This window comes from Rhinolophus sinicus, chromosome 14, assembly GCF_057876585.1.
Source record: "Rhinolophus sinicus isolate RSI-liver-muscle chromosome 14, RSI-T2T, whole genome shotgun sequence".
Lineage (NCBI taxonomy): Eukaryota > Metazoa > Chordata > Mammalia > Chiroptera > Rhinolophidae > Rhinolophus > Rhinolophus sinicus.
The window spans coordinates 56,493,602-56,519,006 of record NC_142514.1 but is presented as its reverse complement, the minus strand read 5'-3'; the positions used below and the strand labels follow the sequence as shown (position 1 = coordinate 56,519,006).

General features: G+C 37.9%; 1 protein-coding gene and 1 pseudogene across 2 annotated transcripts in view; one reads left to right on the top strand and one right to left on the bottom strand.

Annotated features, from left to right (window-relative positions):
• ST6GALNAC3 (ST6 N-acetylgalactosaminide alpha-2,6-sialyltransferase 3) overlaps nt 1-25,405 on the bottom strand; it is a 521,545-nt gene that overhangs the window by 141,084 nt on the left and 355,056 nt on the right. The gene's annotated exons all lie outside the window — the stretch shown is intronic.
• LOC141572593 (U6atac minor spliceosomal RNA) lies at nt 21,616-21,751 on the top strand (annotated as a pseudogene).

The window sequence follows — 25,405 nt, the reverse complement described above, 5'->3', positions numbered from 1 at the left end:
TGTCTTCACAAATCTCACTGTTCAGAGGGGTAAGACAGAAAGGCAAATAAACAATTGCTTTCAGAAAGCCTGCGTTTTTGACTGTGGGGAAGAGAAAGAAGAAAGATGATCACAAAAAGTCCATAAATGGGGTTTTCCCTCGGCTTGCTGAGTTCTGGACAGCCAGCAGCCAGCATAAAGGAGAACAGAAGCCTGGGCAACATCAGTACAGGAAAGGACAAGACTGGGCCAAGGATGCCAAATGGGAATTTTGCTCTCTTCACAGATTTGTGCAGCACTGGTTTTGGAAGTGGAAGCCAGGTTGTGTTACAGAATCATGGACAATTGACAGATGCAAGAATGGACTAGAATAGATGATTGGGGTGTGTGTCGGGGGTGGGGGGTTTGAAGGGCCAGAATAACCTGTAAATTATCTTACACTGCCATGCATTCATTCATGCAGTTATTCATTCAACAAATATTTATTAAGTGTTGGCTCTAAGCCAGCTGGTATGGGCTCTGGGATGTAGGTTCTGGAAAACTGTCCATTCGAAGTCCACCTTGGTCTTCCTGCTCCTTAGTTACATCTTTCTGCCATGGCTTCTGTTCTACTCCTCTCTTAGCAAAGACAGTAGTATAATTGAGCAGCTATTAAGAACAGAGGTTTGGAATGAACCCTATCTGGATTTTGTCTGGGTGACTCCAGTCAAGTTACTCAATTTCTCTGAATCTCAGCTTCCTCATGGGTAAGAATGCTATAGTAAAAGTACCTCCTTGGAGGGTTGTTGAGTGGATTAAATAAAAAAATGCACGTGAAAAAATTGGCATGTTTCCTTGAACATAGGAAGCCCTGGATAAAGGTTAGTTATTCATCATTATCGTTCTCTTCTTTTCTTTGCTCTATTTACTGGAAAGTTGGGCACTTTACCACCACAAATTCTGTGGTGTTTAAAATATTCCTGCTTTGTGAAACCATTTAATATTGGTATGTGGAATATCTCCTCTTTTTTTCTCCTCTTAATCAGTGTTACTGTTAACAACTTAGAAGCAACACAGTGATTATAACTCCAAAAAGATAGAAATCTCAGGGGCTCATAACCTTTCAGAAAATGAAAGATCTCTTAGGCTGAAATTCTGAATGCTGGCTCTTACTACAAAGGTGTGTATGTGTGTGAGTGTGTGTGTGTGTGTGTAAAAAAATTGATAAAATTCTCTTTGGCATATTTCTGAGTCACTGGAGCGTGGAAAAAGGTGCTTCTCATCCCTAGAAAAAATTCTAGGTGCCTTTTTCAGTGCATGAATATCTCAATAAGCAGCTTGATTTTAAAATGTCAAACTTGCCACAGAACTTGTTTCTTGGGTAGGACAAATGCCTTTGATTTGTTTGAAGAAATTTGATTTGGAAATAGCCAAAGTGATTAGTTGTTGAGACTAAGGCTTTGAAGTCACAGAGTATGGATTTCTATTATAGGCCCTTGTGGATCTCTAGACATTTGCATGTAAAATATTTCTAGAACTTTTGCATACGCTTAAATAGTAAAATAAGCATGCTTAATGCATTTATATGATCCCATCTGTCACATATACAATACATTTTAAAATGAGAAATATCATCTTGTTGTTTAACTTTAATCAAATATGAGACCGAACACACAGTAACGATGAATTGTGATTGGTGAAGTCCTAAATGCACAGTTGTATTTAATTCTGTACATTGTGCATTTGGGATACTGTTAAATAATAGCTCTTATGAGATCTCCATTTGAAAGAGATTCAGAAATGTAGAGCTGAACCAAAGAGAATCAAGAATCATTCAAGCATAAAAATAGAAGTCTAAAAAATGCCTTGAAAGGTTAAAATATCCAATCCTTACCTAAAGTTACAGACTTGCATGACGTTAGGTCTAGGGGAAACCCAAGGAGATCACCTATTCTAAACCATTCATTTTACAAAATCCAAAAATTGGGGTCCAAATTAAAACCTTAATTGTGCTTTTTTGTTAAAACCTTAATTGTGATATTTTTCCTTCAGATTTTCAGAAGAGAAAATTCTGCAACTTCCTCTAGCAACATATTCCCATGCTTAATCATCAGGAAATGGCAACTACCTTAATTTCCTCCAATTAGGCCAATTTTCTTGATGTGTGTGGATTTAAATTAACAGTATACCATACATCTTTGTTAGTGACTAATGCTAGAACATGACACTATGACAAAATGTTAGAAATTGGAAATAATTAACCCAGAGATGAGAAAACTCACAGGGAACCTACCCAGAGTTCGTCAATTGATTCACAGTTATACTATGAAGAGGATGAGGAGGCTGAGAGTGAGGGTTTGGAGTAGATGTCCTAAATTCTGTCCCTTAAAAACTGTGGAGTTGGCCAAATTATTTATTTTTTCTAAGTCTCTATTTCTTCATGGTTCATAGCAATGAACACTAATAGAATAATGGTAAAAGGACTCAGAAGAGTGTCTAACCCATTTAAATACTCAATAGATAGTGTTTTATTTATGGTTGATATTATTGTTATATATCATATTTGCAGGGCAATAGAAAAGGATAGCAATTACCTGTTATTATCACCTCTATTACATTAACAAATATGTTCATTAGAGACAAATAAAGCTGCTTACTAACGGATCTTTTTCTTCTTTTTGCTGAGAGATCATTAAGTATGATAGCAGCTAGAGGTACTATATATCCCTTGCAAGGGAATGGATTAGGTGACAGTTTTGTGTCTTTCAAATCCATGATTTCCTGACTTTAGTCTAGCCAACATTATTTTTGAATTTCATCTTATTTTTTTGTTTCATAAAGCATTTATTCATGTTTACACTTGGAGGAAATTAAGAGAAGATATAGAAAGCCCCAATCTCAAGATCCAGTTATAAGAAATACATATTATTTTAACCTTTTTTCAGAAATGCAGAAGATAGGCTTCAAGTCAAGATGGCAGAGTAAGTAAACATTGTGCTTGCCTCCTCCAGACCACATCAAAATTACAAAGAAACTACAGAACAACCATCATTGATAACCACCTGAAGTCTAACTGAACAGAAGTCCTATAACTAAGGATAAACAAAATAAGCCACCTGGAGATAGTAGGAGAGATGGAAACCCAGAACAGGCTAGTCCCACATCTACGTGTGGTGGTTAAAAATCCAGAAGGATATTTTGGCTGTGGAGGATCCCCCTGAGGAGTGAGGGGTTCCAGTCCCACACAAGCCTCTCTAGCTTGAGTTTCCAGTGCTGGGTAGAGGGTCCCAATAACTTCTGGCTGTGAAAACAGCAGAGCTTGCTGCTGAGTGAGACAGAGGGTAGCTGAAGACCCGGGTACTCCACTTAATGGGGCAATGCACAGACATAGTCATTGACAGACTCACTCACTCTAAGCTCTAGCTCCTCCACTGTGGTCATAGCCAGTCCTCACAACCAATCAGTCTGAGAGTCAGTCCTTCCCACTGATGTGCCAACAGCAATCCAGGCTCAACTACAACAGGAGGGCACACACAACCCACACAAGGAACACACCTGGAGCATCACGCTCAGGTGACCAGAGAGACTGTACCACTGGGCCCCACAGGACACATACTACATAAGGCAACTCTACAAAGACCAGGAGACATAGCAGCCCTACCTAATACATAGACACAAACACAGGGAGGCAGCTAAAATGGGGAGACAAAAAAACACACAAAAAACAAACAAACAAACAAACAAAATATCCCAAATGAAAGAACAAAAACAAAACTCCAGAAAAATAACTAAACAAAATTAAGACAAGACAAGAAATCTACCAGATGCAGAGTTCAAAACACTGGCTACAACGATACTTAATGACCTCAGGGAGAACTTTAACAAAGAGAGGAAACATAAAAACAGAGGTAGAAAAACTTAAAAATGAACTACTCAGAAATGAAGAATACAATAGCTAAAATCAAGAATACATTAGAGGGAATCAAGAGTAGATTAGATGAAGCAGAGGATCAAATCAGTGATTTGGATGATAAGATAGCAGAAAACACCCAACCAGAACAGCAAAAAGAAAAAGAATCCAAAAAAATGAGGACAGCTTAAGGGGCCTCTGGGAGAACATCAAGCATACCAACATTTGCATTATAGGGCCACCAGAAGGAGACGAGAGAGAGCAAGGAATTGAAAAGATATTTGAAAAAATAATGATGGATAACTTTCTTAGCTTGACAAAGGAAATAAATATACAAGCCCAGGAAGCTCAGAGAGTTCCAAAGAAGATGAACCCAAAGAGGACCACACTGAGAGACATAATGAAAATGCCAAAGATTAAAGACAAAAAGAGAATCTTAAAAGCAGCAAGAGAAAAGCAGTTAGTTACCTATAAGGGAGCTCCCATAAGACTGTCAGCTGATTTCGCAGCAGAAACTTTGTAGGCTAGAAGGGATTGGCATGAAATATTCAAAATGATGAAAAGTAAGGACCTACAACCAAGATTACTCTACTCAGCAAGGCTATCATTTAGAATTGAAGAAAAGATAAAGACTTTTCCAAACAAGAAAAAGCTAAAAGAGTTCATTACCACCAAACCAGTATTACAAGAAATGTTAAAGGGGCTTCTTTAAGAAGAAGAAAACAAAGATCAAAAATATGAAAAATAAAATCACAATAACTACATATCTATCAACAATTACATTAAATGTAAATGTATTAAAAGCTCCAATAAACAGATACAGGGTAGCTGGAACGGTTAAGAAAACAAAACCCTTACATATGTTGCCTACGAGAGAGATTCACTTCATATCAAAAGACACACAGACTAAAAGTAAATGGATGGGAGAAAGATGTTTCATAAAAATGGAGACAAAAAACAAACAAACAGACAAAACACTGATGTAGCAATACTTATACCAGAGAAAATAGACTTTAAACAAAGGCTATAACAAGAGAGAAAGAAGGACTTAGCAATTCCTCTTCTGATTATTTATGTGAAGAAACTCAAAACACTAACTTGAGAAGACATCTGCATCCATCTCTTCATTATAGCATTATTTACAATAGCCAAGACATGGAAGGAACCTAAGTGTCCATCAATAGATGAATGAATAAAAAAGATGTGGTACATATATACAATGGAATATTACTTAACCAAAAAGAAAAAGAAGAAGAAGAAAAAGGAGAAGAAGAAGAAGAAGAAGAAGAAGAAGAAGAAGAAGAAGAAGAAGAAGAAGAAGAAGAAGAAGAAGGAGAAGAAGAAGAAGGAAATCTTGCCATCTGCAACAACATGGATGGATCTAAGTGAAATAAGTCACACAGAGAAAGACAAATGCTATTATAATTTCACTTACATGTGGAATCTTAAAAAACAAAACAAACAAAATAGGAACAAACTTATAGATACAGAGAACATTATGATGATTGCCAGGTAAGAGGGGTTTGGGAGGATGGGCGAAAAAGGGGAAGGAATAAGAAGTACAAATTGGTAGTTACAAAATAATCATGGGATGTAAAGTATTGCATAGTAAATATAGTCAATAAGATTGTAATAAATATGTATGGTGTTTGATGGGTACTAGATTTATAGGGGTGATCACTTTGTAAGTTACATAAATGTCCTATCACTATGTTGTACAGCTGGAACTAATATAATATTGTATGTCAACTGTAATTGAAAATAATTACTAAAAAAAGAAATGCAGAAGACAATCCTGCTTGTTATCACTGGAGAGTCTAAATTATCTGTGTTAAAATGAATTCTAAATGATTATTGATAGTGGTAACTCTTTGCCAATCTATTTCAGATCAGTAGTTGAAGGTTAATTTGCACCATGATGAAAACCAAATTCCTCCAAATTCTCACTCTCATTATTTAATACGAATTGGTGTCACAACATGACTGGTAAGAAAAAACACACACCTTTTTCTATTATTTCCATTTGTTAGTTTCACACATTTAATTACAGACATGGCAGCTGTCATTTTTTTTTCTTTGCTTTTATTAACCAACAGCCACAAATAACTTTACTGTTTTCAGATCAGTGTGCTATATACAAAAGAAAAAAGTAAAGTTTTTACAGGTGGATTGACTAGTAAAGGGATACATTTGGATAATAATGGGTTGACACTTGCTCAGCAGAGTTATCACAGACCAAGAGGAAACCAACCATGGGTAGCCAGGACCTTGTTTGAGTGTGTGAGGCTATGTGAGGTTCGGGGAAAAGGGAAGAATGTTGACTTTGTTTCTACATTCCAATGGCCCCTCAAAAATTTACTTCCTGGAGCAACCTTTTCTAGTGATGTGAAGGTATGTGGAATGGACAGTATTTCAGTTCCACTGCATGTCTCCAAAATACTACTTTAAGCATATTGATACTATGCTAGGGAGGGTATTACAAATTAATGAACTAGAGGAAGAGTTTCAGTCACAAATCTGTCTATAGAGAAGAAAGTCAACCAGAAAATAAAATCTAGAGCCACATGACTAGAAAAAATAATTGTACTGGGTGTATCTCTAATAGAGAACAGGAAAACATGTCATTTTCTGTTATGGTTAATAAAAGCTCATTCTCTGTTTGACTGGGTTAGAGACATTGGGACTACGAGGTCGGACAATTAAGTTCGCGAACTCATCCTAGAAAAAGAGCTACACACCTCATTGCTAAATGTCACTACGGTCACCTTTGAAGTACTCCCCTGGGGAAGCTATGCACCAACACCAGTCCCTAGTCCACTCTTCAAAGCAATTGTGGAATTGTTTTTCTGGTATGGCCATCAGAGCTGTTGTTATATTACCCTTGATGCCCTGAATGTCATTAAAATGTCTTCCTTCCAATATTTCCTTTATCTTCGGGTAAAGAAAAAAGTCATTGGGGGGCAGATCAGGTGAGTAGGGAGGGTGTTCCAATACAGTTATTTGTTTACTGGCTAAAAACTCCCTCACAGACAGTGCCATGTGAGCTGGTGCATTGTTGTGATGCAAGAGCCATGAGCTGTTGGTGAAAAGTTCAGGTCTTCTAACTTTTTCACGCAGTCTTTTTTCAACACTTCCAAATAATAAACTTGGTTAACTGTTCAGATGGTCCAAATTCATAATGAATAATCCCTCTTATATCAAAAGAGGTCAGCAACATCATTGCCACAAGTTCACAAACTTAACTGTCAGACCTTGTATGTGTCAAGGAAGCTGACCTCACTGAGGAATTGAAGTCTCCCTAAAAATTATCTACATTAGATCAATCAGAACAGAAAAGCCTGGATACAGCAAACATAGGACAAGCATTGTTTCAGCCTGGGAGTCAAAAGAATGTTCTCAGAAAATAAACCAGAGAGGACTCCAGAAAACAGAGAAGGATGTTTGCAAAAGTTCAAAACAGGTAGTCTCTATTTAGTAAAGCAACTTCCCTGCCCTAATCAAAATGACCTTTGACTGCTATGATATGCTAAAGATGACACCTATAAAGTGAGTGAGTCAGCCCTAGGCCTACAGGATAAGACTTAAAGATCACAATGTAGGCCAAAGGGAAATTATCCTAAGACCAGGCCAACAGAGCAGAATCACATGAGGTTAGGAGATGAAACACATGTCTACACACATTCTCAAGACTTAAGAGGAAGGTAGGAATGAAAGAACATTATCCACAGTAAGAAACAGGGCCTCTGGCAGAAGCAGCTCACATCTCTCTTTTCACCACTCTTCCCTGTCTGCGCTTCCAAACAGGACCGTGGTATGGATTAGTCTGGTTTAAAGATGTTTTCCTTGGTCACAGGTCCGCAGGTTTCAGCATGCTGAACAAAAGTGATCAAAGGCAGGGCTCACAGAATATGTTGCATTAAAAGATAAGAATGTAGTCTGCTCTCGGCATGTCCAGGGATAAATATTTTGGGGTACCTTACACATTTTAAAATTATTTTTCCTTTCTCTCTCTTTGCAGTCAAGGGAAAATAGAAAAGGAGGCAAGACACCAGGGCAAAGAGGGGTAAAAAGAGACTCTACCCATGTCTCCAGGGGAGCATCTTGGGACATCAGTTAGAAAAGATCAAAACAGTCCTAGGTCATGACTTCCAGGAGAATATTTTTCTCCTGGGTCCACAGAGAGACAGACACTATAGCAGGTGTAGGGCCTGAAAGACACACTAACACTGGTGAGGATTTCCTTCCCAGTGTGTGACCGGAAAATGTCCTACAAATCCCTTATTGTGGAGGGATAGCCAAGCTACTTGTACACAACACACATAGATCTGGGGTGGGGGGGGCAATAGTCTGGGGCTGCCCAGCTGTTCATTTTCACAAAGGGCAACACAATTTCCAGTTTAGGATTTTAATGGCAGTTTATGCCTGATGCTATAAAGCCTTGTATCTAAACTGTTTCTCTGAGGAAGAGAAAGAAATTTGTGCAAAGCACAAGGAAATGATTGTTCAGGACTAATGCGCTCAATGGTATATACTCCTCAAAGTCAGACCTATGTAACCTCATTGCATTCAATGAAAATGGTCCTGTCCCATCAAGGAAAGCGATCAATGATCTTATTTTAAGCCCAGCATATGTGTGAATCAGAATCAGCATCACTTACACATTATTTACTTAATGTATTTTCTCATTCTCTTTCTTCAACACTTATTGGCTTTAGTATCCTAGTAATAAACAATACAAATTTACACTAGACAGGGCTCTGCAAATTATAGCTAATGGTCGAGTTCAACCAATGGCCTTTCTTTTACATAAGCTAAGAATGGTGCATACATTTTAAAGGGGTTGTAAAAACTCAAAAATAAGAATATGAGATAGAGCTTATATGTGACCTGCAAGGCGAAAATATTTACTACCTAGTCCTTCACAGAAAAAGTTTGCTGAATTCCACATTAGAACATTGTTTATTTTTTTACATTCAAAATTATGAATGATGAAATAAGAAGGGACCACCATGTCAATTTTGGTTTGCTTTAAGATTTACAAAGATTCTGTGGAACAACAGAATTTGTCCCCAGAAGGGAAATCGTGACACTTTTAAATTATAAAATGACCCACTGTTATATATTAAACATTTGTTACATTTAAACCATTGACTAACGTGCACTCAGACCTCATTTCCTTATGTTGTAAACATTGCTGAAAAATCATCTCACTGATAGGCCAAATATACGAAAGTCCCAAATTCCCACTGATTCCAATGACTATAGTTACGATTTATTGTGCTCTTTCCTTCCAGATTAAATGCTTCACGTACTATATCTCATTGACTCTTTAAAACAACCTTATGAGGTACACAGTATTCTCCCCATTTTACTGCTGAGGTAATTGAGGCTCAGAGGGGTTAATGGCATGTCTGAGGCCATAAGGTTAGGTAATAAGCGATGGGACAAGGATTTGAACTCAATTCTAGCTGACCGCAGATCACGAGCATGTACTCTTTACCCTCCATTGTAGGATGACTACATTATACTTGTCTCCCTCAGAAGACAGGCAGTATATTTTATTTTCCACTCTTTTTACAAATATTGCACAATGTGGTGAGTGGGAAGGTGTAACTGCCTGCTAGGTGAAACCTCACCACCCGGCATTCTCAGCTTCCTCCCTATGCACACACAGACCTCAGTCATCCTGCTCAGAACACAAAATACCCTTTTTGAAGGTTTAAGAGTCCACAGAAGGAAAACATCTCATGTCCTTGCATTGTGATTTAAAAAGCCGAGGTTAGGGTTTCTTATTTCCATTTGGGCCTATTTCAAGGGAGAACCTTGCAAAGGTGACCATTTTAGTTGAGTGTGTATATTATGCTCCTTATTTTTACTTAAGCCGTGCAGGCTTCCAAGGGGTGAAACTAAAATAATATGCAATCCCACGGGATTCCACCTTTGCCTTTTTCTCTCCAAGTGCGTCCTTTCCCCTCCTTTCTTTCTCCCCTCTACCTTCGCTTGATATTTCCACCTTTGCTACTAAATACAGGATAAAGGAGTTAGGAAATACCCTGTAGACTGGAACAAAAGGGTAAGTGAGCTGGCTGCATCTTTTTGTTTGAAACCTCTAACAGCTCCAGCCTCAATTTGGCCTTTAGCTTCGGGTCTGTGTCTCCAGTGGCTCAGGGAGCGTTTTTACATAGAAGTCAGGCTGCCGTATCAAAAAATAACTGTAAACTGGATTTACCTTCCTCAAGAATCCAGTTCTTTACCTAGACCTATTGCTGTCCACAACATTATTTCCCAGACAGAGCTTCATAATAATCCTTTATTTCCCTTTCTCCTTTGTCCCCCTCCCCATCCAATCACCTGGCCATACTGAACCCTGTCACCTACTTTTCTCCCACATTTTCTCCTATCTCTCTTTCCACACTTGTCAGCTCATCCCCTGACACTTGGATTATGTCCAAGCTCTTTTAATTTGTTTACCTGCCTTGGGATTCTTCCCCTTCAATCTTATTGCAGGATAATAAAGTTCTCAAAACACGGAAGCTTAAAGTGACAACCACCATTTGTTGAACTGCTTGCAATTCTGCAGTGTGGGTAGGGCGCAGGGGCAATGGTTGTTCTTTACTCCACATGCACTGGCTGAAGCTTGGGGCTCCAGGAATTAAGTGGGCGTTACTGACATGTCTGGGAATTCTGCTGGGGTGGCTGAACAGGCTGGGGCTGCCTGGACTTATCTCTTCCCACGTTCTTTCATTCCCCAGGGACTCTTGTCTACCTGGCCTCTCTCTCCAGCAGGCCAGGGGACTCGGTAGCTCAGGATTCTATGAGGGCAAACGTCAAAACTGTGATGTTTCTTAAGGCTGAGGCACAAAAGTCACATTGTGTCACTTTTGCCTCATCCTGGTCAAAGCAATTCACAAATCAAGTTCAGATTCAAGGGGAGGGGACAGAATCCAATTCTTCATGGGAAAAGCGATAAAATAACATTGCAAAAGGACATGTAGGACAAGACTTTTTCTGTGTGACCATCACAAGAAGATAAAATCCTTATTGTAGCACTTATGTTTCAATATTAATGAAGTCCAGTCTACTCAAAAATAGAATAGTCAGTACTGTAAAAAGTGAATTTCCATCAATAAGTATATTAAAAAACAGATTGGGTAGTATTGAGATAGGGTCTAATCCAACCCTAAAAGTCTGCCTTTCGAGCAGCATTGCAAATTTGTAAGAAAGAGAATTCAATAAATCAAGAAAAGTATGAATACAAGTCTGACAATGAAGTTTGAGAACTTGTTGCAATGATGTTGTTAACTTTTTTTGATATCAGAGGGATTATTCATTACGAATTTCTACCAACTGGACAAACAGTTAACCAAGTTACTATTTCAAAGTGCTGAAAAGGCTGCATGAAAAGTTAGACGACCTGAACTTTTCACCAATAATTCATCATGGCTCTTGCATCATGACAATGTACCAGCTCACACAGCACTGTCTATGAGGGAGTTTTTGGCCAGTAAACAAATAAGTGTATTGGAACACCCTCTCTATTCACCTGATCTGGCCCCCAATGATTTCTTTCTTTACCCAAAGATAAAGGAAATATTGAAAGGAAGACATTTTGATGACATTCAGAACATCCAGGGTAATACAATAACAGCTCTTGTGGCCATTCCAGAAAAAGAGCTCCAAAATTGCTTTGAAGGGTGGACAGGAACTGGCGTTGGTGCATAGCTTCCCCAAGGGAGTAGTTCGAAGGTGACTGTAGTGATATTCAGCAATGAGGTATGTAGCACTTTTTCTACGATGAGTTCATGAACCTAATTGTCAGACCTTGTATAATCAATCATTTATTTGTGGTAAATTTCAAACTCTAACTCCCCGCTGTAGACCACAAAATTTTTGAAACGGTTCCCCTTAGACTTGTCATCGCCTGGAAGCAAACACCAGTATAAAAGTACCTGCATGTTGCCGTACTATGTGCAGAGGGAGATTTGAGTGAAAACAGGGACTTACTCTCTTAGGCTTTCAATGCTAGTGCTCGATACATGTGCAAACTGGAGGAACGTTTGTTTGTTTATGAGGTATATGCTGACTGCCCAGGATGAATAGGTATGTGACTGCCTGTAAGGATCCCACTTTCAATGAGCTTATGAATTATTGGGGACCAAAGACTAGAACACATAATATAAAGTAGAAAAATATTTAAACACTTAGAACAGCAATGAGCATACGAGAATAGTAAGCACTCGATAAATATTTGTTAAACAGTACATGCTATCAAATAGGTTAATGTCAAGTGCAGCAAACATTACAATAAGGAACTCAGTGGGAGATATGAAGATAGAGATGCAGACTACCATGATAGGCATGGAGAAAGATGTTCCAGGGCAAAGCCACAGAGGCAAGAAAACCCAACAGATATGTGATCAGTTGCTTTGCTAGGATTGGGACATAAATAGGATGGGAGGACAGGATTATAATTTTGACTTAAGAAGGAGAATTGGCAATGGGATAGTAACATAGATCGAAGGGTTGAGATTCTGAGAAGGAAGACACTTGTCGTGTTTGTCTTTGTATCAACCACCTGCACAAGGCCTGGCTATCAGGAAGAACAGTGACCATCTGTCATCTGCTAATAGCATTGAGTCTCGGCTTTTGGTAAAAGTACCTGAGCAAAATCACCCTGCCCCACACTCAGCCCAGTTTGCGTGGAGTTGATCCTAGCTCCATGGGAGAACAGGTGGCCCTGGCAGGGCTACGGCCTCAGTGATGGATTCTTGAGACGGACATGTGACCTAACTTGGACTAAACAGATCAGGCCTCAAGGTTTTGTCCAAACTCTTGGGGAAGAAAGCCAATGACTTCTTTTTTTCTTATTGGATTTGGGTAAGCATGACAGAAAAACCTGTTTGAAAATACAGACAATATGGGAGAAAGTGTATTTCATGTTTGTGATACAATAACTTTCTTACTTGCTTAAGCCCTTTATAGCTGGAATTTTCTTCTAACTTGCCAATGAAAAGGATCCTGACTGATACAATAAGAACTTTATTTAATGATTAAACATAAGAATTGCGTGAGTGGTATTATAGGCAAAAAATGGAATAGATCTAGTGTGAGAAGAGACTAGTCTTTGGTTAGCCAATCAACTATATCATTTCTCTTCCCTAGATGTCTACAGTCAATTAGTTTCACTTGAAATCTCTTTCACCCATGATCTATGATTCATTTGCACCCAACAATATTATGATCTACGTTTCTATTGAGTCAATGAGAGAGAATACAGTACTAGGCACACAGCAGCAACACAATAAATCCTCTTTGATTGATTGGTTGCTGAACCTAGGCTTTAGAGAGAAAACAAGTAATGAAGGATCCTGTTTTTGTTTTGTTTTTTAAGTAAGTTTCACTGCAAGTAAAATGTGATTAATACTGTAAATGCCATGCAACTGGCCCAGATAACCTCCACTAGGCAAATGCTAGAGAAGAAAGGCTTTTTTTTTATTTGTATTATACTTGTGCTCACCTGAAGCAATGGCTCCATTAATAAAAAAATAAAAAAAAAATCATATACCTGTCAGAACATTTCAAACTTTTTTCATTCTTGGTGCTTAGTCCACACCGGTCACAGCCACTCAGTATTCCCACGGTGGCATTACATTACCAAGCCTTTGGCTGTTCTGAAATAAAGTAATTGCTCTCCTCTACCTTACCTATCATTACATTGCTGGGCTCTATACATCATTTATAAGCATCCTGGTGTTATTTATTGTGAATCTCTCCGGCTCACTCAAGTCACATTTGATCAACATACTGAGAAACAAGTGTTCCAGCCACAAAACAAAAATTTTGTAAGAAGAGAAATGATTTGAAACATGTTCCGGATTCCACTTACATTCATATACTTAACTGAATTAGCTGCTAGGGATATGTCTCTTTGTGAATTATTTGATAAATTTGTGACTCTTTGCCCCGGGGTTCTGAATTAAATTCATTCAATATTTACTGAGCACCTATGCTGTGCAAGACACTGTGCTAAGTCCTGGGGCAAGCTGATGCTTTGTACTATTAGATGTCATCCTTCACATCCGTAAGAAAGTAACAAAAATGTAAATGGTAAAGCCATGAAGGAGGAACTAGGAGGTGTGTTGTGTTAGGGTAGCAATAAATAGGGGGGAAAAGTCTTTCAACAAGACTCTTTTGCTACAGAAATAAAAATCATTTTGGGTTAAGCCCCAGGCTAAATCATTGCAACACATACACAGAGGAATTTCAAAGAAACAGATGCAATAATTGTCTTCCACATAAATAACATTCTTTTACTGCCTAGCTAATATTGTTCTAATAATCAATAGGTTACCTTTGTGTCAGGCTTTCTCTTTCATTCTACGAAGGTAGGCAAAACATATACAGTGGTCAGGGGAAGACAGTTATTTTTCTCATACCAGAGTACCTTCCTTCCTTTCTCCCTCCCTCCCTTCCCTTATCTTCCCTCCCCCTTTTCTCTATTTCATAAATATTTACTCAAAACCACTAAAAAGTTAAGGAGAAATTTCCAGTTTTTCTATTGTCAAATTATATTGGTAAGAAATCCCTCCTAATGATTTCTGGCCCATCACACTCTGGACCTGGAATTCCCAGTCCCTGGACCTCAAATGATAGGAGTCCAGATCCTCACGTATGACAAGCACAGACAAAGTTGTTGGGTAAAACGAATGAGTGACGATCAGGAACAGAACTATAACTAAACTCCTCATTTATCAGTACTTTTAGAGGGGTGAGTGAAGGTAGTAGCCTTGAGCGTTTACAGCATTTCATTAACTGCAGGGCTGGGATAATCAGTGATGAGAAGTTGGCAAATTTGGGGCCAATCACCCACAATATATTCACAACTGTTAACATTGTCCTTTTGCAGTGTGTTCTATTTAGTAAGACTCAAGGCTAAAGGAGTTTTTGTTTCTTACTGGATGAAACCAGAAGGCTAACATCGGGCTCCTCAGTGTGCCTCTCAAGTAGCTATTTAAATCACAGGCACTAAAGTGTTTTGGGGTAAAAGCTTTATCTAGTGGCTAATCAGTACTTAAGTGATGGTCTTTGCTGCTTGCCACTTTCATTTTTTCAGGATTTTACGAACCCAAGATCTTTTGCAAATGGGCAGACTGAACTAAACCCATCCTCAATCACTCTGTTCACTATTGTACAATTGAAAGGAAGGAGGATGGAATGAGGGAAAAGAGGGCCAGAAGGAAAGAAGAGAAAAAGGGAAGGAGGGAGAGAGGGAGGAAGAATTGATTGATTGCGGTACATATAATTTTAGCAACAACAACAGAAAATTCAGAAAAAAAAGACCTTGCATATACATAAATATTAATATTTGGTATTTCAATGTGAGCTACTTTAAAGTTACATAAAAAGCTAATGACCTTATCTGAACACTGCTGAAGACTTTTAGTCAATTGATGCAATCAAAATTGCATTTTATTTTATTTCACTTTATTTGAATTCATGTTACCTCTTTCCAAAATTATTTCAGGCATCAGTTCAATCATTACATTTGAGTGCCTGTATTAAATTCAATTTAAGAAACAATTTTTACAAACAACTGCCTCCTGATTAAGGGAGAAAAAAACAACTGGAGAATATGGACATGAATAGAGAATAAATTGCCTGCTATCTCACTGTTCAGATGACCACTATTGACAAATTTACATCTTTTAATTTTTTTTTTCTTATGAGTGAGAGTGTAAAAATTGGAGTCATGTTCTATGCCTAGCTTTATATCTCCTTTTTCCACATAACTTTATTGTAGATTTTACTCATATTAATATATATTTTTCTACTTTACTTTCAATGCCCATTTAGTAGTCTTACAACCTGCTTTATTTAACCAATCCTCTGTTGCTGGGTATTTAGGTTATTTCCAATAGGCCTTTTTCTATGGATGTTTTTAGGTCTGATTCAAGCCAGGCAGGGATATTTTCATATTCTTTTTCTGTCCTTGGTTCTTTGGGAAAGAGCGCCTCCCACAAAGTTTGTTTACCCCACTCAAATAAGGACTTTCAGTCCATGGCCACCAGCTACACTGTTGCAAAGTGTTAAAGAAAATGACTTCTGTCTAGATTATCTGATGAGATCTTTGTACTCCAGGCACCAATATTAAACCCCCCCAAAAAAACAAGAATAGGAGGTTTCATCCTTACAGAACGATGTCTAGCTCTTTTGTTTATATGTTTGGTTTCATTTTTACTTAAATTTAATCATTTAAATGTTAATTTTCCAAATCCTTGACATTTTCAGGCCTCAATGGTTTACATTTGAACAACTACAATATTCTCAGCAAGTTTCTGAAAAACAAACAAACCAAAAAACCTTCTCCATTCATATTCATCTTTATAGTCAAGTAGTTTTTAGATCTTAATTATCAAATGCAAAACAACAATGCAAAACTAAAATAAGATTTAAGGGCTCAATCTGATCACATTTTACCAAATTCCACTTTTTATACGTATCCAATAATTTTATATTCTCATAATCAGAATTTTTTCACTGAGCCCTGCATAATAAAATTTCACATGCTGCCAATTAGACACCATGTGTATAACCCACATAGATGTCCACTAACATAAAACATTCTGCAATGAACATCTTAGCTTTTTTAAATTCTTCTAAATGATTTCCTTAGGCTAAATGTCCAGAAGTATAAATGTAGTATTAAAGGCTATGGCTCCTCTTATGTATTCCCAAAATGCTTTACAAAGCAATTACATTGTTATCAATAGAATATGAGTCCAGCAGTTGCACCAATATTGTACCAGCAGAGATTATTACACTTTAAAACTGATTTATAATTTGACAGACATAAAATGATAACTGTTCATAGCTTTGAATCTATGTATTTATATGGATTGTTCTCACAGGAACCCTGGGGAGCTATGTTCAAAACTCTCCCCAGTACTGTATATGAAACGGTAGTCAGAATAAGCAGATACATAAATAAAATGGGTCACTCCAGAGCAATTTCAGTTCATTGAGACATCTCTCCTCTTCTGCAAAACAAATGATCTAGGGAGTTTATACAAGTTTGCATCTTCCCATAGCTCAGACTATGTCATCATCACAATGATTTAACCCAACTATTAGAAACTGAATGTCCGTTTTCCTGGAGACTAACTATATTCAACATAGATTTATTTGATATTAGGGCCATTATAAACCATGACAGGGAGAAATGTTTGTTATGACACAATTTATTTTTTATATGATCATCCTTTATACCAAGAGTCATAAAAAATTTTACAGTGATATATAAGCTAATGGTCCTTGTAGAATGCTGATTTTTCAATGTTTATTTAACTTGTGATGAAAAATTGGTTGTTTTATTTTCTGGCAGGTAACAGCCGACTTTTCAACAACTATATTAAAGAAAATAATCCCAGAGGTTAAGAAAGACCACAGATCTGGAACATTATGATTTTCGTTTTCCAAATGCCATGCACAGAACAGAAGAAATGCAACTTTGTGGCAGAAACAGAGGAGAGGAAAAGAATTAAGAAAAAACAATGATCCTCACCAACAGGGGAAATCTGTCAACCAAGTAATATTTTTTCTTAAAGAAATGAAAAACACTCTCCTGTCTTTTCCCAGTAAGCGTGCAACTCCTCAGCTGCTCTCTGTGGATGGCTGCTATGACATTTCAATGATAAAGTAAGACAATTTGAAGTTCACCATATCAAATACAACAATGGCTCCCCAAGGAACAAGAAAGAAGAATCAATGGCTGTACTGTTGGATGCTTTAGGCCTGTGGTATTATTTTCATAAATTAAATTTATAACCGACTAGCTTGCTTTCTTTGGCTTTTTCATTGAAGTCAAAACATCATAACTCCCCATCAAGATGATACTGACAGTTTTCAGATAGACTTCTTGGCTCTCTCTCTCTCTCTCTCTCTCTCTCTCTCTTTCTCTCTCTCTCTCCCCAGTCTCTTAGTGCAGAAACTCCAGGAAATACTTGCTTCCAAGGGAATAAAGAGTAGGTACAGTTCTTCTAAAACCACATAGAAGTGACTGAGCTGGTCAGTGGTAAAGCCTTTTATTCTCCAAGGACACAAGTTCAAACTCAGGAATCAGGAGAAAAACCTCACTGGGCTGTAGGGCAAATGGCTCAGTATCTAAAGTGCAGAAAATTCAGCGTTTGATTGTTATTCACTTGAGAGTTCCCCAGGTCCTTTGCTAATACACGGTTCATTTATTCTTCCTCATTCTCCCTCAGATTTCATGCTCTCTACTCTTTTACGACTGAAAGGGGAGGAGATTAATCCCAATCCCCATCAGATTTTATTTTATTTATTTATTTATTTATTTATTTATTTATTTATTTATTTAATTAGTTTCAGGTGCACAAGACAAAGTAATACTTAGACGTTTATCACTTATATCCTTCACACTGTGTGAACTCCCCTCCCCCATCCACTATCCCTCTGACATCGCAAAAGCCATTACACTTCCACTGTCTCTATTCCTAATGCTGTACTCCACTTCCTGTAACCATATACATACATACATATATATATATATATATATAAATATACATATATATATATAATTATAGTTGGCAATCATTATTGTTCAGCTTCAGGTGTACAGTGCAGTGATCAGCCATCTACATCATCCCTGAGGTGGTCTCCCAAATGGGACAAATGTCCATCGTGTACCCTACAAAATCTTTACAACATTATTGATTGTGTTCCCCAAATTAATTTTCAAAACCCCGTGGCAATCTTGTGGTTACCGACTGTTTTCTAATCCTCTCACCTTCCCCCTTATCCCCACCCCCCTCCCATCTAGCAACCCTCAGTTTTTCCTCTGTCTCCAAAACTGTTTCTAATTAGTTCACTCACTTATTCTTTTCTTTAGATTCCACATGTAAGTGAGATCATATGGTATTTGTCTTTCTCTGTCTGACTTATTTCACTTAACGTAATGTTCTCTAGGTCCATCCATGTTGCAAATGGTAAAATTTCTTTCTTCTTTATGTCTGTGTAATACTCCATTGTATAAATGTACCACAGTTTCTTAATCCAGTCAACTACCGATGGGCATTTTGGTTGTTTCCATGTCTTGGCTATTGTGTATATCAGATTTATTTTTACACCATTTATATAATGCCAGATTTAAAAAAAAAAAAAGTTTTTGAAGCTTTGAAACGATCAAACATGATGATAAATGCAATGTTGGTGGCAAAAACAAAGAGGCTCTTGGGAGATGAAACAGTAAAAATAACTCTTCTGCGTTCGATGGGGCTGAGTTCATTTCTCAGCTCTGAAACTAGTTGTGCAATCCTGGATAAGTCACTTATCCTCTTTAATTCCTGGCTTCTCCGACTATAAAATGGAATTAAAAGCTACATTATAGAGTAATTGCAATGACTAGATGAGATGATAATTTAATGATTCTACTATGCTGCCTGTCCAATACAATGCCTGGCATACAGCAGGCAATGAATAATTGGTCCCCGATTCTGCTGTTGCTCTTGCCAGGGGTTTAAATTATTATCTCATCCTTCTTCATTGTTCCCTGAAAACAGACGGCAATGCTCAAGTGGGACCCATGAAGTGAGGGCTGGTGGCAAATTTGTTAGCAAGGTGGTGAGTTCTTACTCTTCCACAGGCCTGTTCCTCCCAGGTTATTTTACCACAAAGCATAGTGAACAAGGTAATTAACAGTAAGGGCTATGACTGTTTCATGGGTCATGATCAACCTCACCTAAAATAACAAACATTTATTGAGCTTTTCAAATATCCATTGGATGGAGATAAAACATATTTGTAGCAACCAGAGGTTGTGGTTTTAAATACCTAATAAGATGGTTTCTTAGAAACATATATAAATATAAACAAGTCTTTTGAAATTGTTTCAACCATGTACGTTGGAAAATTAGCTATGGCTTAAGTCAGGAGAACTAAAAGATCTTAAAGGAAAAGGTTTAAAGTGGTGCTCAAAGTAACCAATGCTGAAAGAATGATTTAGAAAGATGTGAGCAGGGTATAGAGAAGCCATAGTGGTGAGTGCTGTAATCCAAGCCTGGTACCAGTGGGGGATGGGAGGGACAAGAGAAGGGGGCGTGGTTATTGGAACATCTAAAGCCAGCCTGGCATGACCTTGCAAGGAAGGATCTGGGAGAATATATCCTTCAACCTCACTCTCCTCCCTCCTTCTGAACTCCTGATAGAGCTTTCACTGGCTAAACCCAACCAAAGGCCAGCAAGCAAGAGAGCCCTTTGCTGAAGTCTATGTAGGTCAACCTCCCAGAGCAGAGAGCAAGGTGAAGGATGGTGAGTGGGTCCGAAAGGGCATATGGGAGAGTCTTCAGTCTACCCACTGACCCAGGCAAGATTAAATCAACTCCTAAGGGGGGACTCTCCCAAGACAGATGACCCTTTACAGCAGGTTTGCATCCTGCTCACTTTTGTAACCCTACTGTTCAACAATTGCCTAGCTCTGAGTAAGCACTCAACACATACTTGTTTTGGGAAGAGCAGTATTGTTTCACTTCACTTCAGTATTAGATATTTTGAAGAAGAACATTTTCAATTTGCTACTAAACTGATCAAAAGCTTGTCTCTGCGGAGTCATAGAGAAATATGAAAATATACAGTGGCAAAAGCTTGGCATGTGAACTCAAAACTGTCTTATCTCCAATGAGCTGTGCGAGGCAGCTCTGCACATGAATGAATTCCACAGCAAATTTTGGCTCTCTCACAGCAAGTTAAAGTTTAAATCCTCTATTAACGCTATTGACTGATGTAAACCCAGCCCCCACAATTTACCTAAAGCAGCAGTGCTCTTAGATTAACATTTGGAGAAACAAATTTAAAGAAGAGGACAAAAATGAAGCAATCTGCGAATTTCAAAGTTAAGCTTCCAGTATCAATTTTTTTTTAACTTTCTGTTTTTTCCTATTACAATTCTCTGCAGTATTTTTAATTTTGGTTCAGATAATGTTAAAATAATTGTACTGGGATTAAACTTCCTAAACATTGGCCATAATTTTTACAAAAGCTGACCAAACATAAAACTCTAGGACCTGTTTGAGCAGGACAAGTGACGTCTGACCACAAGTTCCACATTGGAATATCATTTAAGACAGTGTATTTCAAACACTAAGCAATATACTTCACAGAGCAATCTAGTATACACACTCAGATTATGTACTGGGTCACAATATAAAATGTTTTTCTTAGTGTACACAGTGTCCAAACATCTTGAAATATACTGCCTTAAATGTCAACGTGGGCATTTGCCCTGCTTAAAACATGTCTTAATATGTGATATTTAATCAGTGCTATTGATATATATGTGTCTCCTATTTACCCATCAATCTGAAACAATTACTGTGTCTTACTATTACTGTATCTTTCTACGTGCCATGCATGCTAAATTGTACTCTTTTCTAGTTTGTTTATTTCTTTTTTAAAAAAATGCTGACTGCCACCCACTTAATTAATTTCAAGACTCACTAATGGGTAGACACTTACAGTTTTAAAAGGCTTGATTTGGCTTAGCTCATATATAAGTGTCAGTTGTGGAAAATAAGAAAGCGCACGGCAGCCTAAAAAAGAAATGATGGGGACTGAAGAAACTAAAGAGAAAAATAATGGGGTAATTTATCCAGGGAGCTATGGAGATGGCTGGGCCCATTTTATATTAAGAGTTGGGGAAAAAAAAAAAAGAAAAAAAAAAAGAGTTGGGAGGCAGAGTTTTGTATGAAAGGAGAGAAGGTTAGCACTCCCCTTGACAAGGATGGAAGATGCCCTTGGGCCTAACGATACGCTTACGGTTAAGGCATGGTTAAGGCGCGCCACCTACTTCGGGGCTTCTAACCATTGTTTCTGGAAAGACTCTCCAAATCCCCTCATCACCTAGAAAGATCAAGAATGCACTGGAGACGTCATGTACAGAGGAAGTAAAGGAGGTAAGGAAGAGGCTCTTTCTTCCGCCAGGAAAAGCAACAGAGGAAAATAGAATGGGTCAGATATCAGGAACAAGCTAACATCCTTCAAAATGATTTTAATGGAAAAGTGATGGAGCTGAGAATTGAAGCCTTGAAGAAGTCCCAGAGGCCAATGACCGGAAATTATCCCTGTACTTACAGCACAATTTTGAGCCAAACCAAGCATTTTTTAATCTTCCCGGGTCCCAAGGTACTATGGGCACTACAACTACGGAAAGAGCAAAGACAGGCAAACATGAATCTGATGTGTGAATCCTGGGATCAAAGACCTGCACAGAACAGTAAGGAACTAAGAGAAGGCAGTTCGAAGATGTAGGAGGCAGGCTCTTTTTCCTTAGGTCACTCACTGCCAGATGAATCTCTGGAGGATTAGAAGACTTTCATTCCATTTGCTTGGACAGATTTAAAGACTAGGCATAGCCCCTTGTGTTAATTAAAATCTCTCAAACCTGAAAAAAATAAACAACAACAACAACAACAAAACAAGTTGGGATTGAGAGCAGGAAACTACCTATTAATTCACTTACACACATACACATTTATTTTTTTCCCCATTAATTCAACCATTCCTTCCACAAACTTTGAGTTCCTAGTCTTTGTTATATCCTGAAGATAGAAAGATATATGACACAGCGCCTATGCTCTCCAGAAGTTAACAACCTGGGAGGATGGAGAGAAGTATGGGGATAATTACTACATGGATGATAACAGGGTGCTGAGGAAACAGGCAGCCATGTGGTCAGTCTGACTGAGACAACCATGGACACTGTCCAGAGGACGCCATGCTAAAGACATGCTAGGTACCTCCAACAACCTACGCAGCTTGCCTTTTCAAAGCTGTCATCATGGTACTCTAGGTCTAAATTCTTAGTCTGTCTTTTAGTACCTGAGTGGCCTTGAACAACCTTCTGAGCCTCAGTCTTTCCATCTGTAAAATGAAAAGGTAATAACACCCACCTGGTGGGTTTGTGGTAAGGCTTAAACATGATGATGTATAATAAGGAGCTTAGCACAGCATCAGGAGTCCAACACATACTGATGGCTAGAATGAATCATTATCACTGTCAACATCAAGACCATCATTCTGTTTCCTCCCTCAATGCTGGTGGCAAAAGCTCCCTTTCAAAATGGCATCCTGAATGATTAGACTTTTTAAGGGAGTCCCCCTGAACTTATAACAAGCATGACAGACGCCCGTGCTGACATAGAGGTTTTAGAGAAGAAGGAAGTGGAATAAAAACTCCAGCATGAAGCACCTTGCTCTAGAGTGTTTTTTCCTGAAGTTTTAATACTGTTATCTGAAGTGTTTAATCATATAATTTTAAATATTTTGATGCTTTTGAGACTTAAGGGCACAGGGTATAATTACTATGAGATGAAATGTAAAATAAGGAGTGAAGAGCTATCAAACTCCAAAGTCTGCCATGGGCAACCATCAGGGGAGAAACTACTTAAATATAAAACACAGCTTATTAAAGTTGTATGAAGATTCAAATGATAACTGATCACTGAACACTATGTGTTTTGCATAGAGGATTCTATAGGGGATATGAACTACCAGCAGATTTGGAATAGCACAAAGAACAAATTTATAGGTGAGAAGAAAAAAGCAGAATCAGATTAAATAAAACAATGATCAATCTTGACTGCCAGGATGTAATTCCACTTCTACCTTTCCTAAGTTGGACATTTTTGTCCTATGATCTTACTTCAATAAATGAAACATTGAAATGAAGTGATCACAAACGTTACTCCTATTCCCCTGACTCAAACTCACAGAAGCCTAACTCAATCACAGTAAAATCTGCTCCCATTCCTTCTTTTTCTTACCCATTTACCCAAAATGGTCAAACAATGAGACATTCTGATTCCCACCTTGTCACTGGATCTAAAAGGGAATTCATCCACATTATCAGGCTAAATGTTTCCATTGAGAATAATTTTGGTGATGTGAAGAAAAGTAAATGCTCTTTAAGAGACTCCATCGCTATGTATTAAATCAAATAAATGAAAGACAACGGGGATGCTGGTTTGGGTTATAATATTGTTACTGCTTAGAGCAATTGCTAATGCAAATGAAGAATAATGAACTCAGGCCAATTTAGCAACTGTCTTTGATGGCAATGCTGACTCCTGGATACCCACAGCGATGAAACTTCAGATGCAATAGTGAAACTTGGTTCTGTAGGGTCTCATTTATTTATTTCTTGACAGATGGAGCCAGAGGACCAATGATCAAAGGGGAAAGAAATGAGAAGGGACTTCTTAGTGAAATAGTGCACAATGAATTTAGCAAAATTTATTCTTGAGATTTTTACAAGATGTATGATTTCTAATAAAATGGCCAACCAGTAGTTTCCAATTTGTCTCAAGGCTTATGCTTAAGACATCATGTCACAATGAACAACCCAATTTAAAAATGGTCAAATGACATGTCTCCAAAGACAATATATAAATGGCCAACAAGCATATGAAAAAATGTTCAATTTCATTAGTCATTATGGAAATGCAAACCAAAACCACCGTGAGATGTCACCTCACATGGATTAGGATGGCTATTTAAAAAAAAATAGAAGAAAACTAGCAAGTGTTGGCAAGGATATAAAAAAGTTGGGACTCCCATCTATTGCTAGTAGGAATGTAAAATGATAGTCACTGCAGAAAACAATTTAGTGGTTCTTAAATAAGATAAACATAAACTCATATGACCCAGCTATTCCAATCCTAGGAATATACCCAAAAGAACTGAAAACTTGTGTTCAAATAAAGACTTGTACTAGAATGTTCATAGCAGCACTATTCACAATAGCCAAAAGGTGGAAACAACTCAAATGTCCATCAACTGATGCATAGATAAACAAACTCTGGTGTATCCATACACTCAAATATTATTCAGTCACATGAAGGAACGAAGCACTGATACACGCCAAAACCTCAGTGCACCTTGAACTCATGCTAACTGAAAGAAACCAGACACAAAGGCCACAAAATTGCATGATTCCATTTACATGAAATATCCAGCATAACTAAATTCATAGAGACAGAAAGCAGACTAATGAGTGATTGCCAGAGACTAGGGAAGGGAGAATGGAAAGTAACTTCTTAATAGGTATGGCTTTTCCTTTTAGGTGATGAAAATAGCCTGAAATTAGATAGTAGCGATACTTGCATATTGTAAATGTACTAAAAACCATGAATTGTACACTTTAAAACGTGAAAATGGCAAGTTTTATGTTACATGTATTTTCACACACACACACACACACACACACACACACACACACACACACACACACGCACACCAAGGAAGGTTCCGTATAGAATTGAGGGATGTGCTTCAGTGTAGCAACATGTTTGAGAGGGGTCTAGAGGCTTTGCATCAAAAGTGCTTCCGAAGCGTGAACATGGTTTTCACTTAGATTGGATATTTACTTAGGAGTGAGGATTGATGGAGATTGAGGAAGGCAGAAAATTATGGACACTATCCCATAGCACTGTTAAAACACTTATTAGAAGTAGACGGTTTTTCCATTTT